The sequence below is a fragment of the Stomoxys calcitrans genome, chromosome 1, assembly GCF_963082655.1.
Source record: "Stomoxys calcitrans chromosome 1, idStoCalc2.1, whole genome shotgun sequence".
In the NCBI taxonomy this organism is placed as follows: domain Eukaryota; kingdom Metazoa; phylum Arthropoda; class Insecta; order Diptera; family Muscidae; genus Stomoxys; species Stomoxys calcitrans.
This window is the reverse complement of record NC_081552.1, coordinates 146,896,889-146,911,271: the sequence shown is the minus strand read 5'-3', so window position 1 is coordinate 146,911,271 and position 14,383 is coordinate 146,896,889. Positions and strand designations below refer to the sequence as shown.

The 14,383-nt window shown below is 38.8% G+C and overlaps 1 protein-coding gene across 11 annotated transcripts in view; it reads left to right on the top strand.

The window, feature by feature from the left end:
• Window positions 1-14,383, top strand: part of LOC106089736 (potassium voltage-gated channel protein Shab) — a 666,380-nt gene that overhangs the window by 196,038 nt on the left and 455,959 nt on the right. For all 11 annotated transcript variants that reach the window (XR_009396471.1, XM_059360498.1, XM_059360497.1 and 8 more), the window contains exon 3: window positions 2,934-2,977. The gene's annotated coding sequence lies outside the window, so the exon portion shown is untranslated. The remainder of the gene's footprint in view (window positions 1-2,933; window positions 2,978-14,383) is intronic.

Here is a 14,383-nt window from a genome sequence, read left to right as displayed (position 1 = left end):
TATCCAACAACTGTGACAAGTATGGTTCAAATCGGTTCATAAACTGACATAGCTTCCATACAAACCGATCTGGGATCTTGACTTCTTGAGCCTTTAGAGGTCGCACTTAGTACCCGATTTGCCTGAAATTTTGTACGACTGATCCTCTCATGACCATCAACATACGAGTTTATTATGGTCTGAATCGGTCTAAAGCCTGATACAGCTCCCATATAAATCGATTTCTCTATTTTACTTCTTGAGCCCCCAATGGGCGCAATCCTTATTTGAATTGGCTGACATTTTACTCAAGTCTCCAACATAATCATCGTGATATCGCCCTAATAGCAGAGCAAATCTTTTCTTATATACTTTTTTGCCTAAGAAGAGATGCCGGGAAAATAACTCGACAAATCAGATCCACGGTGAAGGGTATATAAGATTTGGCCCGGCCGAACTTAGCACGCTTTTACTTGTTATACCCTCCACCATAAGATGGGGGGTATACAAATTTCGTCATTCTGTTTGTAACTACTCGAAATATTCGTCTGAGACCCCATAAAGTATATATATTCTTGATCGTCGTGACATTTTATGTCGATCTAGCCATGTCCGTCCGTCCGTCTGTCCGTCCGTCCGTCTGTCTGTCGAAAGCACGCTAACTTCCGAAGGAGTAAAGCTAGCCGCTTGAAATTTTGCACAAATACTTCTTATTAGTGTAGGTCGGTTGGTATTGTTACTGGGCCATATCGGTCCATGTTTTGATATAGCTGCCATATAAACCGATCTTGGGTCTTGACTTCTTGAGCCTCTAGAGTGCGCAATTCTTATCCGATTGGAATGAAATTTTGCACGACGTGTTTTGCTATGATATCCAACAAATGTGCCAAGTATGGTTCAAATCGGTCTATAACCTGATATAGCTCCCATATTAACCGATCTTGGGTCTTGACTTCTTGAGCCTCTAGAGTGCGCAATTCTTATCCGATTGGAATGAAATTGTGCACGACGTGTTTTGTTATGATATCCAACAAGTAAAAGCGTGCTAAGTTCGGCCGGGCCGAATCTTATATACCCTCCACCATGGATCGCATTTGTCGAGTTCTTTTCCCGGCATCTCTTCTTAGGCAAAAAAGGATATAAGAAAAGAGTTGCTCTGCTATTAAACGATATCAAGATATGGTCCGGTTCGAACCACTATTAAATTATATGTTGGAGACCTGTGTAAAATTTCAGCCAATCCGTATAAGAATTGCGCCCATTGGGGCTCACGAAGTAAATAGAGAGAACGATTTTTATGGGATCTGTATCGGGCTATAGAGCGATTCAGACCATAATAAACACGTTTGTTGATGGTCATGAGAGGATCCGTCGTACAAAATTTTAGGCATATCGGATAATAATTGCGACTTCTAGGGGTCAAGAAGTCAAGACCCAAGATCGGTTTATATGACAGCTATATCAGGCTATGAACCAATTTGAACCATACTTGGCACAGTTGTTGGATATCATAACAAAACACGTCGTGCAAAATTTCATTCTGATCGGATAAGAATTGCGCACGCTAGAGGCTCAACAAGTCAAGACCCAAGATCAGTTTATATGGCAGCTATATCAAAACATGGACCGATATGGCCCATTTACAATACCAACCGACCTACACTAATGAGAAGTATTTGTGCAAAATTTCAAGCGGCTAGCTAAACTCCTTCGGAAGTTAGCGTGCTTTCGACAGACAGACGGACGGACGAACGGACGGACGGACAGACGGATGGACATGGCTAGATCGACATAAAATGTCATGACGATCAAGAATATATATACTTTATAGGGTCTCAGACGAATATTTCGAGTAGTTACAAACAGAATGACGAAATTAGTATACCCCCCATCTTATGGTGGAGGGTATAATAACTGTGCCAAGTATGGTTCAAATCGGTCCATAACGTGATATAGGGGTCTTGACTTCTTGAGCCTCTAGAGTGCGCAATTCTTATCCGATTGAAATGAAATTTTGCACGACGTGTTTTGTTACTATATCCAACAACTGTGCTAAGTATGGTTCAAATCGGTTCATAACCTGATATAGCTGCCATATAAACCGATCTTGGGTCTTGACTTCTTGAGCCTCTAGAGGACGCAATTCGTATTCGATTGGAATGAAATTTTGCACGACGTGTTCTGTTATGATATCCAACAACTGTGCCAAGTATGGTTCAAATCGGTCCATAACCTGATATAGCTGCCATATAAACCGATCTTGGGTCTTGACTTCTTGAGCCTCTAGAGGGCACAATTCTTATCCGATTTGAATGAATTTTTTTTTTACTTCGTGAGCCCCAATGGGCGCAATTTTTATACGAATTGGCTGAAATTTTACACAGGTCTCCAACATATAATTTAATTTTGGTCCGAACCGGACCATATCTTGATATCGTTTTAATAGCAGAGCAACTCTTTTCTTATATCCTTTTTTGCCTAAGAAGAGATGCCGGGAAAAGAACTCGACAAATGCGATCCATGGTGGAGGGTATATAAGATTCGGCCCGGCCGAACTTAGCACGCTTTTACTTGTTTTTCTTTTCTCCCGTTAAATTATGAATGCGACAATAAATATTAAATTCAAATATAGATACTGAGAAATATTGCATTCTCTACATTTATTTTAGTCCATTCACAGAACACAATAAAACTAAATTTAGTCGATGAAATGGGAATTTTGACTTTTGAATTCATAGTATTTTTAAAAGTGCAAAATACGAATGTGCAAGTACTTAAATATTGTGTTATAGTATAGTTTGCCAAAAATATTCCATTCGTTTTCTAGATCTAGTATGTGTCATGCAGAAGTTTTTAAAACAGAAATTTACACACGTTTTCTATGTTGATATTGACTTAAGTGTTACAATTCACATTTAATTTTATTCATTTTCTTCATTCGCCTCTCTTTGCAGATTCAGCATAAACATAGTGGGGAGAATCAGCCGATAGAATTGTGGTAGGTAAGCATCATTGCGTCATAAATCTATTTTCGAAAGAGCATCATCGACATCATTTTAATGTGCATAAACTCATTCTAAGTGCATATACACTAAAAAAATCTACATAGTGCAAACATTTGTGTAGTTAGATTCTTGTTGGAGCATCAGCTAACATTTTAAATTTGTTTTTATATGAATAACAAATAATACAACATGTGTATAGCGCACGCGTGCTTAATGCATTAAAATGAGATACTAAAACAATCAGAATTATATATTAATAATAATAAAAGTAACATGCACAGACACATTTTTTTGTTATATTAGGGAGGATCGAAAGGCTAGAAAATAATTTTTTGCTTGTTCGCCTGTTTAAAATTTAATAACAGGCGTTGGTTACCGCCTTAATTCACATTAGATTACGTACTTCACAAAATGCTTGTGTGAATTGCAACAAGCCGCATAGCGAGAAACTTGGTAGTGAAGTTATAATACGACTGGATACTTTACAAATGATTACAGCATTAGTAAGGGGAAATCCACTGCTGAAACTTTTTTCTGATGTTTATGCCGGGATTTCAACCCAGCCGTTCGGCATCATTTGTGAACATGTTAAACTTGGCACCACAGTGGCCTCCCCTATTTGGATATACACTGTCGGACAAAATAAAATGCGGTTGTGTACCCTACTTCATTCTGTTTGTAACTCCTCGAAAATGTTCTTCTAAGACCCCATAAAGTATATATATTCTTGATCGTTATTACATTTTTTGTCGAACTAGCCATATCCGTCCGTCTGTCTGTCAAAAGCACGTTAACTTTCGAAGGAGTAAAGCTAGCCGCTTGAAATGTTGCACGAATACTTCTTATTAGTGTAGGTCGGTTGAGATTGTAAATGGGCTATATCGGTCCACGTTTTGATATAGCTGCCATATAAACCGATCTGGAATCTTGACTTCTTGAGCCGCTAGAGGGCACAATTCTTATCCGATTTGGCTGAAATTTTGCATGAATTGTTTTATTATGACTTCCAGCAACTGTGTTAAAAATAGTTCAAATCAGTGCATAACCTGATATAGCTGCCATATAAAGCGATCTGGGGTCTTGACTTCTTGAGCCACTAGAGGACGCACTTATTATCCGATTTAGCTGAAATTTTGCATGAGGTGTTTTGTTATGACATTCAACAACTGTGCTAAGAATAGTCCAAATCGGCACATAACCTGATATAGCTGCCATATAAACCGATCTGGGGTCTTGACTGCTTGAGCCCCTTAGAAGCGCAAGAATTATCCGATTTTGCTCTAATTTTGTACAACGGCTACTCCCATGACCTTTAACATACGTTTCGAATATGGTATGAATCGGTTTATAGCCTAGTACAGCTCCCCTATAAACCGATATCTCTAATTTACTTCTTCAGCCCCTTAATTGCGCAATTCTTACTTGATTTGGCTGAAATTTTACACAATGACTTCTACTATGGTCTCCAATATTCAAAATTATTTTATCCTTTGTTTGCCTAAAAAGAGATACCGTGGAAAGAGCTCGACAAATGCGATCCATGGTGGAGGGTATATAAGATTCAGTCCGGCCGAACTTAGCACACCTTTACTTGTTTTTTATCTACGTGTACTATGTTTTTTTTCCCGTTATTTGTTGGAGTGCCTCAATTATTTCCATAAACATTTGAAACTTTTAAGCTCGTTCGTTCAGGTTTCTGATGTAAAAGTATTGTACTGTAAAACAAATAAGAGTGAGTTAAGTTCGGCAGGGCCGAATCTTATATACCCTCCAACATGGATAGCATTTGTCGAGTTATTTGCGGGGTGTATCTTTTAAGGCAAGCAAAGAATAGTGAACAAGAACTGTTATGGTATTGGAGCTATATCAAGTTATAGTCCAATTCGAACAATAAATGAATTGAAAGCTGAACATTGTAGAAGTCATTGAGTAATATTTCAGTCCATTCAGATAGGAATTGCGCCTTGTAGGGGCTCAAGAAGTTTGTGGGGTGTTTTAGGAAAGGGGTAGACCCCTAATACATTTCTTTTGAGCCCCATATTGACGTGGTTGGAAAATATGCCCGATTTAGGGGTGTTTTGGGGAGTGGGGTGGTCCCCCAAACACTTAGCCTTGAAAATATATCAGCATCGTGCTCTACTCTCAAATATCATTTATTTGAACCCCATATTGCCATTGGCCTCAAAATTGGATATCAAATTCGTTTTCAAACCTCAAATACCTTTCACATATACCTCTAAACCTCCGGTTTAGCGTATGGGCCCTAAAAACTATCAATATCGAGATCCCTTTAAGACCGAAAATTGTCATAGTGAGCAAATACGTCCTATTTGGCCGTTGTTATGGGGGTGGGACGTCCCCGAGGGAATTGGTTCCGAATGTAAATATCAGATTCGTGGTCTTCTCCCAAAACCTTTCATTTGAGTCCCATATTTCAATAATCGGCAAACATGACATGATGACATGATGTTTTGGGGTATGGGGCGGCCGTTCAGTGACTTGGACCTGAAAATATATCAGATTCGTGTTCTGCTCTAAAATACTTCTTATTGGTCAGCAATACGTCCTTTATGGGTGGTGTTATGGGGATGGGGCCCCATACACACTTTTTCCCGAATATTGATATCAGATTCGTGCTTTACTCCCAAAGATCTTTCATTTGAGCCCCATATTGATATTATAGTAAATTTGTCCTCTTTGGGATTGTTTTTAGAAGGGGATACACGTATTCCCACATTTGGATATCGGAATTGTATTCTACACTTAAATACCTTTTATTTGAGCCCCATATTGCCATGATCAGTAAATGAGTCCTGTTTGGGAGGTGTTTTGCGGAAGGGTTGCACCCATAGAAACTTAGTCCCACATTTGGATACTAAATATGTCCGATTTAGGGGTGTTTTTGGGTGGTTCCCCAAAAACTTAGTCCGACAATTGGATAGCAGGTACATTTTCTACTCTTAAATACCATTCATTTGGGTCCTATATTGTCATGATTGGTCTATTTACATATTTGGTAGGTTTTATGTGGGGGTATCCCCCCTAGTTACCCTATCCGAAATTTGGATACAAAATTTTTATTTTTAGGTTACTTTAAAAGAGCACACAAAATTGCGCTTAAATCGCACCACCCATCACCGAGATCTGGCGTTGTAGTACCCTATTTTCACCACGGGATCATTATACACCATTTGTGAAAATTTCAAGAAAATCGGTTCAGTCGGTTTTGAGACTATAAGGAACGCACAAACAAACATACAAACAAACAAACACAAGTCGATTTATATATATAAGATTTGTATTTGTGACAAAATTTACAACGAATTTGCCGCGACAAGTGTCCACAACTGGTTATTCAGTTAAAAGTTATACAAATCAAAAAAATTTAAAAATTGTATTTTAAGCATTTTTTGGTCAAAACAAGTATTTTCATTGATTGGTCTTTAAAAAAAAATAACTTAATTTTTTTTTTGTGAAGTGGACATATTGTAGATGCGATTTAAGTGAAATTTAAATAAGATATGTCAACTCAAACGGGTGATATATATATTTCGTAATACATATGTATATCACCTAGTTCTTGGATTCCAAAGCCCAGATCCACCGTTTGGGATTATTTTTTTTTACTTTAAGCGTCATCCAAACCTATGCAAAAAACTTTTTTCACCTAATGTATTTGTAGCCTCCACAGAAAATTTACAAAAAGATGCCAATTTTGAAACCATCTTTTCCCGAAATGGGTATTTTGCGGATTTTTGCAAAAAAATCGTGCTGAGCATAGTTTTGGTTTTTTAAGGACACTTTAATCTGCACAATTCACAATTTTTTCTTAGAATTTGTTCATTAAAAATGAAAATTTAACCACAAATGCCTTCGTAAATTGCAAAATACGAAGAAGGTCTCGGTGAAATAAGGTAGAGACTTGAAATTTTGCACACGACCTTGCCAACACCTCACCTATAACCACTGCAATTCAAAGAGATATCCTAACCCGTTCTCACACGGCATATATTTTAGTAGTTTTTTCGATTTTCTCCCACTGTGCGTTGTCCCCAGTATTCGAAACCAAATTTGGTTGAAATTCAGTACGAGAACTAGCGCATTTTATACCCTCCACCATAAGATGGGGGGTATACTAATTTCGTCATTCTGTTTGTAACTACTCGAAATATTCATCTGAGACCCCATAAAGTATATATATTCTTGATCGTCGTGAAATTTTATGTCGATCTAGCCATGTCCGTCCGTCTGTCCGTCCGTCCGTCCGTCCGTCTGTCTGTCGAAAGCACGCTAACTTCCGAAGGAGTAAAGCTAGCCGCTTGAAATTTTGCACAAATACTTCTTATTAGTGTAGGTCGGTTGGTATTGTAAATGGGCCATATCGGTCCATGTTTTGATATAGCTGCCATATAAACCGATCTTGGGTCTTGACTTCTTGAGCCTCTAGAGTGCGCAATTCTTATCCGATTGAAATGAAATTTTGCACGACGTGTTTTGTTATTATATCCAACAACTGTGTTAAGTATGATTCAAATCGGTTCATAACCTGATATAGCTGCCATATAAACCGATCTTGGGTCTTGACTTCTTGAGCCTATTGAGGGCGCAATTCTTATCCGATTGAAATGAAATTTTGCACGACGTGTTTTGTTATGATACCCAACAACTGTGCCAAGTATGGTTTAAATCGGTCCATAACCTGATATAGCTGCCATATAAACCGATCTTGGGTCTTGACTTTTTGAGGCTCTAGAGGGCACAATTCTTATCCGATTTGAATGAATTTTTGCACGAAGTATTTCGTTATGATGTCCAACAACTGTGCCAAGTATGGTTGAAATCGGTCCATAACCTGATATAGCAGTCATATAAACAGATCTGGGGATTTGACTTCTTGAGCTTCTAGAGGGCGCAATTCCTATCCGATTTGGCTGAAATTTTGCATGACGTATTTTATTTTTACTTTCAACAACTGTGTCAAATAAGGTTCAAATCGGTTCATAACCTGATATAGCTGCCATATAGACCGATCTGGGATCTTGACTTTTTGAGCATCTAGAGGTCGCAATTATTATCCGATATGCCTGAAATTTTGTACGATGGATCCTCTCATGACCATCAACAAACGTGTTTATTATGGTCTGAATCGGTCTATAGCCCGATACAGATCCCATATAAATCGTTCTCTCTATTTTACTTCGTGAGCCCCAATGGGCGCAATTCTTATACGAATTGGCTGAAATTTTACACAGGTCTCCAACATATAATTTAATTGTGGTCCGAACCGGACCATATCTTGATATCGTTTTAATAGCAGAGCAACTCTTTTCTTATATCCTTTTTTTCCTAAGAAGAGATGCCGGGAAAAGAACATGACAAACGCGATCCATGGTGGAGGGTATATAAGATTCGGCCCGGCCGAACTTAGCACGCTTTTACTTGTTTTTATATGTGACATGATCAGCGAAAGACATTTTTCCATCAGCAGCCTTGACGATCTCAGTGCTCATGAGTATTACATGGTAAAAGGGATTCAGCAAGGCGCAGTGTGTGCTCCAACCTTTTTTAACATATTTATTTTTGATCTACTTGGAAAAATAGGGAAATCCATAGGGTTTGCAGACGACATAATCGTTTATCACGTCGACAGTGTTCAAAAATTTCATGTCATCTTCAGCATAAATTAAATATGGTTAGTAGGTACGCGACAAATGCGAAACTATTTTATTTCGTCCCCCAGTCGGCAAAGGCAATCACAATTTACTAAAGCATTGAAAACTATTTGCTATATGCTCCCCGAATAATGAACAGATGCCCAATAAGGAGGTCGTAAGATACTTGGGAATAAGTATGGATAAATTTTTATACTTCGACAAACACGTAAATATCCAATTAGAAAAGGCGAGATGGGCATTTTTCAATTACGGATGTTTGTTTTACTCTAGATATATAGATCATAGTGTACAACCCCTATTGTTGTTGTTGTTGTTCTAGCCACATTTTCATGTGGAGGTGGCGATCCTCGTCAAGCTCCTGTAGGTCCAAAGGACCGACCACCGCGGGAACAGGGAGGCTATTGGTTATTTAAAGGCGCCAATAACTCGCCTTGTCATATCAAGCATGGAAGGCACTCAGAATTTGTGCAAGAGCCGGTGCCACACGACCTCTCACTGAGACTCTCCGCTCGATACCGCAAATTGTACGCGACTGCCGTTGCAACTACTCCGTATGGAGAATTTCACTATCCGGAACCTATGGACGCTCGCAGCTAAGCTTTTCGTGACAGCAATGAGCACAAATTGGAGTTCAATGTTCCAGCCTGTGTGGTGCTCACAGCTATCCCGTGCCAGACCCTTGAAGGTTCTACTTTGACATATAGTTGTCCAATATCGTTTACTATATCAGCATCCGACATGGAACGAATGCTTAAATTGGAAAGGAATTGCCTGCGTCCTTGTGCCTCTTCTTTTAGATCAGGATCAAATAACTATAAAAAGCTTGCATCGACTACGATATTATATAACAAAGCTAATACTATAAGGATTGACGTCTTCATTATCAAGCTTATTCGGAATCATATAGTCAAGGCAATAGAATGTGAAATCAATAATTAGATAATGGTGCCTTCCAAGACTGATGATCGCTATATAGTTCCAACGTTAAGATCAGGTTTTGTACTAGCCTGTCTCATACCTCGACAAGAATGGTTTCATCCAAAATTCGAATGCTATACCCATATATATAGACAATGACAACTAATTCAGTCTAAATAACTATAGATTTGATACTAGTGTATCAAATAGAGACTGTTTGTCGCGTCGCAATTGTGTTCAAAACATGAATTGGTGGATTAAAAACTAAACTGTTCCCTTTTTTCTACCTATCACCAAAGGATGGAAGTACACTAATATAGTCATTCCGTTTGTAACACCTCGAAATATTCATCTAAAACTGCATAAAGTATTTATATTATTGATCGTCTCGACGTTCCGAGTCGATCTAACTGTATCGAGTACAGTCCAAATCGGTCTACAACCTGATATAGCTCCCATATAAACCGATCTCCCGATTTGGCTGAAATTAAGTATGTAGTATTTTATTATGGTTTCCAATGAATGTGTCAAGCACGCTCCAAATCGGTCTATAACCTGATATAGCACCCATATAAACCGTCAATTTTTGTCCGATTCGGCTGAAATTTTACATGCGGTTACTGTTACGACTTTCAACAACTTGGCACAGAAATTTGGTGTGTAGAATGAAATTATATCATTCAACAAAATTTTGTTAGTTATGGGGGGGGGGGGGGGGTATACTAATTTCGTCATTCTGATTGTAACTACTCGAAATATTCGTCAGAGACCCCATAAAGTATATATATTCTTGATCGTCGTGAAATTTTATGTCGATCTAGCCATGTCCGTCCGTCCGTCCGTCCGTCCGAAAGCACGCTAACTTCCGAAGGAGTAAAGCTAGCCGCTTGAAATTTTGCACAAATACTTCTTATTAGTGTAGGTCGGATGGTATTGTAAATGGGCCATATCGGTCCATGTTTTGATATAGCTGCCATATAAACCAACTACTGAGCCAAGTATGGTTCAAATCGGTCCATAACCTGATATAGCTGCCGTATAAACCGATCTGGGGTCTTGACTTCTTGAGCCTCTAGAGTGCGCAATTCTTATCCGATTGGGATGAAATTTTACACGACGTGTTTTGTTATGATATCGAACAACTGTGCTAGGTATGGTTCAAATCGGTCCATAACCTTATATAGCTGTCATATAAACCGATCTTGGGTCTTGACGTCTTGAGCCTCTAGAGGACGCAATTCTTATCCAATTTGAATGAATTTTGGCACGTAGTATTTTGTTATGATATCCAACAACTGTGCCAAATATGGTTCAAATCGGTTCATAACCTAATATAGCTGTCATATAAACAGATCTGGGGACTTGACTTCTTGAGCTTCTAGAGGGCGCAATTCCTATCCGATTTGGCTGAAATTTCGCAAGAACTTTTTTATTATTACTTTCAACAACTATGTCAAATAAAGTACAAGTCGGTTCATAACCTGATTTAGCTGTCATATAAACCGATCTGGGATCTAGACTTCTTGAGCCTCTAGAGGTCGCAATTATTATCCGATTTGCCTGAAATTTTGTACGACGTTTTCTCTCATGACCATTAACATACGTGTTTATTACGGTCTGAATAGGTCTATAGCCCGATACAGCTCCCATATAAATCGATCTCTATATTTTACTTCTTGAGCCCACAAAGAGCGCAATTCTTATTCGAATTGGCTGACATTTTACACAGGTCTCCAACATAAATATAATTTAATTGTGGTCCAAACCGGACCATATCTTAATATCGCTCTAATAGCAGAGCAAATCTTTTCTTATATCCTTTTTATACCCTCCACCATAAGATGGGGGGTATACTAATTTCGTCATTCTGTTTGTAACTACTCGAAATATTCGTCTGAGACCCCGTCCGTCCGTCTGTCCGTCCGTCCGTCCGTCCGTCCGTCCGTCCGTCCGTCCGTCCGTCCGTCTGTCTGTCGAAAGCACGCTAACTTCCGAAGGAGTAAAGCTAGCCGCTTGAAATTTTGCACAAATACTTCTTATTAGTGTAGGTCGGTTGGTATTGTAAATGGGCCATATCGGTCCATGTTTTGATATAGCTGCACGACGTGTTTTGTTATGATATCCAACAACTGTGCCAAGTATGGTTCAAATCGGTTTATAACCTGATATAGCTGCCATATAAACCGATCTTGGGTCTTGACTTTTTGAGCCTCTAGAGTGCGCAATTCTTCTCCGATTGAAATGAAATTTTGCACGACGTGTTTTGTTGTGATATCCAACAACTGTGCCAAGTATGGTTCAAATCGATTTATAACCTGATATAGCTGTCATATAAACCGATCTTGGGTCTTGACTTCTTGAGCCTCTAGAGGGCGCAATTCTTATCCGATTGGAATGAATTTTTGCACAAGTATTTCGTTATGATATCCAACAACTGTGCCAAGTATGGTTGAAATCGGTCCTTAACCAGATATAGCTGTCATATAAACAGATCTGGGGATTTGACTTCTTGAGCTTCTAGAGGGCGCAATTCCTATCCGATTTGGCTGAAATTTTGCATGACGTATTTTATTTTTACTTTCAACAACTGTGTCAAATAAGGTTCAAATCGGTTCATAACCTGATATCGCTGCCATATATACCGATCTGGGATCTTGACTTCTTGACCCCTAGAGGTCGCAATTATTATCCGATATGCCTGAAATTTTGTACGACGGATCCTCTCATGACCATCAACAAACGTGTTTATTATGGTCTGAATCGGTCTATAGCCCGATACAGATCCCATATAAATCGTTCTCTCTATTTTACTTCGTGAGCCTCAATGGGCGCAATTCTTATACGAATTGGCTGAAATTTTACACAGGTCTCCAACATATAATTTAATTGTGGTCCGAACCGGACCATATCTTGATATCGTTTTAATAGCAGAGCAACTCTTTTCTTATATCCTTTTATTTTGCCTAAGAAGAGATGCCGGGAAAAGAACTCGACAAATGCGATCCATGGTGGAGGGTATATAAGATTCGGCCCGGCCGAACTTAGCACGCTTTTACTTGTTTTTGCCTAAGAAGAGATGCCGGGAAAAGAACTCGACAAATGCGATCCATGGTGGAGGGTATATAAGATTCGGCCCGGCCGAACTTAGCACGCTTTTACTTGTTTATTATATTTATCATTAAACCTCTTTTGTTTATTATACCCTCCTCCATAGGATGGGGGTATACTAATTTCGTCATTCCGTTTGTAACACCTCGAAATATGCGTCTAGGACCCCATAAAGTATATATATATATTTTTGATCGTCGTGACATTTTAAGTGGAACTAGAAATTTTTACCGGAATCCATTTGGATGGGTTTCAAGGATTCGGTCCGGCCGAGCTTACCAAGCTTTTACTTGTTTTATATCCCGGACTTTTGTTTGTTATGCCCACCACTATTGGATGGGGGTATACTAATCTAGTCATTCCATTTGTAACAACTTGAAATATTGATCCAAGACTCCATAAAGTTTATACACATATATTCTTCACCGTCTCTGTCGAAATCGCGATAGCATTCGAACGCGTACAGCTAAAATGCAAATTTTGCCCATGAACATTCCACTAAGAAACAGGGGCAATCTTCTCACATATCAATGAGTGCAGTCCGCTTCGAGTTTTAAGCTCAATGATAAGGGGCCTCCTTTTAATAGCCGAGTCCGAACGGCGTGCCGCAGTGCAACACCTTTTTGGAGAGAAGTTTTTACATGGCATTGTACCCCACAAATGTTGCCAGCATTAGGAGGGAAAAACCACCGCTGAAAAATTTTTCTGATGGTCTCTCCAGGATTCGATTCAGGCGTTCAAGGGCATAGGCGGATATGCTAACCTCTGCGCTAAGGTGGCCTCGAACCCGTACAGCTAGCTGCTTGAAATTTTGCACAGATACTTACTATTGATGTAGGTCATTGGGGAGTGCAAATGGGCTATATCAGTTCATATTTGAATTTAGCTCCCATAAAAACTGATCTCCAGATTTGACTTGTTGAGCCCTAACAAGCAGGAATTTGTGTCCGATTTGGCTAAAATTTTGCACATAATGTTCTGGTATGACTTCCAACAACTGTGCCGAATATTGTCTAGTACCTAATATAGCTGCCATATAAACCGATCTTTCGAATAGACTTGAGACTTTCTTGAGCCTCTAGAGAAATTTTGCATGAAGTGTTTTATTTGGACATCCAACAACTGTGTTTAGTATGGTCTAAATCAGTCTATATTCTGATATAGCCGCGATATAAACCGATCTTCCGATTAGACTTCCTGGGCTTCTAGAGGGCGCAATTCTTGTCCAATATGGTTGAAATTTTGCATATGTCGTTGTGGTATGACTTCCAACAACTGTTCTTAGTGTGGTTTGGATCGGTATATAAACTGTTATTGCTGTTATTTCAATTATAACTCGATTCGCCTAAAATTTTGGAAGTGGTGTTTTATATGACTGGTATTTTTCTAGTCGAAAAAGTCGTTTAAAGAATTTGGCAAATGTCATCCATGGTGGAGGATATAGATGATACGGCCCGGCCGAACTTAGAACGATTTAACTTGTTTTTGGTATCACGTATGTTTGCTACATACGTGATACCAAAAACGAAATTTAATAAAAATAAACTTAAACAAAAAAAGTTTTTTGATGTGTCAAATATAAATATAAATTGTTCAGGTGCACAGCTCGATGGATCAATAGTTTCATTTATTTCAGCGACTTCTTGTTATTTTGCATCCAATTCAATGTGGAATTCAATTGAGCTGAATAAAATTATG